Below are 1303 nucleotides of genomic sequence, written 5' to 3' on the forward strand. Positions count from 1 at the left end.
ACCACTTATCGCTAAAGCCATCTAGGAAAACGAAAGCAAAGTTGTACACCTAATACTTACTATTAATACTTACCATCTTTCAAGCGTCTTCTTCTTATGTAATCTTCTTTTCAGCGTTTATTCCATGCGATTATTCATTCAGAAATATATTTTATTCTACTGAATTATTGTTTTAGAGAGCGCGATGGTATGGATGACGCGCGCGTAATACGATATTGCAGAGATAGAAAGGAAAGTAGAGAGAATAAATAATTTTGAATTAATCCAGGTTAATCCATATTTATTTATTTTTACACACATATATATATATATTTTTTTCACATTTAATATCTCTTCCGATCCAATATAAATGTCGACGTCCTCACAAATTGTATGTGAAAACGCGTTGTAATGAAGAAGAACAAACGGATAAGTCATCTATAGAGAAAAATTTTTCACATCAAGTATAAATGAATTATTTACTTCGACTCATGTTAAATCCACAAAGTTATGGGAATCCCTCAGATTCGGATGTACTCATCTTTAGATCTATGATAAAGGAAATCCATGACATATAATCCTCATCTCATATTATCATTATCGAACAAGAAATATGCGAGTCAGCACATTGCGGAAATCGCAATGTTCCGACTGCTAAATTAAATTAAATTAAATGCGGGAGCGACTACGGTTAGCCATTTTACACAGACTGATTTTTCTCGCGGATATTTATAGGACCAGTTTCGATCAATGACATCAAAAATGCAAACGTCAGATTTTATAACAAAAGATTTTTGGAGACATCCGGTGATGTTTCATTCATCTAACATCGCAAATTGCAGTCTCAGCAAATTTGCAAGTTTCAATGTGATTTTGTTAATGTAATTTAAGAAATTTTTTTTCAAGAACATTTAACATGTTTTGACGATGACATCATCAATGTAACTTGATACAACACTTGCAAAAACATTTGCAATTTTATCAAACTATACCTGTTTTGTTAGCGTAATTTAAGATTTTTTCAAGAACATGAGATGTCTAGGCGATGATATCATTAATAAAAATAGCGCACATAATGATATAAAAAAAATAATGATATAAAAAACAAGATTTAATCAAACAAAGTTATTAATTAATTCGACAGCGCAAGTGGCAACATGGAGCGTGATTTGATTGAGCAAGCTACCTTGTTTAGTACTATAAATGAACGTGGGAACAACAATACGATGAATTTATAGAATCATTGGAGGAGCAGAATATCAAACACTCGTGATTATCAATCGGTAATAGACAATCACTGATCATATGTATCGCGTGGCTCGAG

Source organism: Atta cephalotes, assembly GCF_000143395.1.
Source record: "Atta cephalotes unplaced genomic scaffold scaffold00002, whole genome shotgun sequence".
Lineage (NCBI taxonomy): Eukaryota > Metazoa > Arthropoda > Insecta > Hymenoptera > Formicidae > Atta > Atta cephalotes.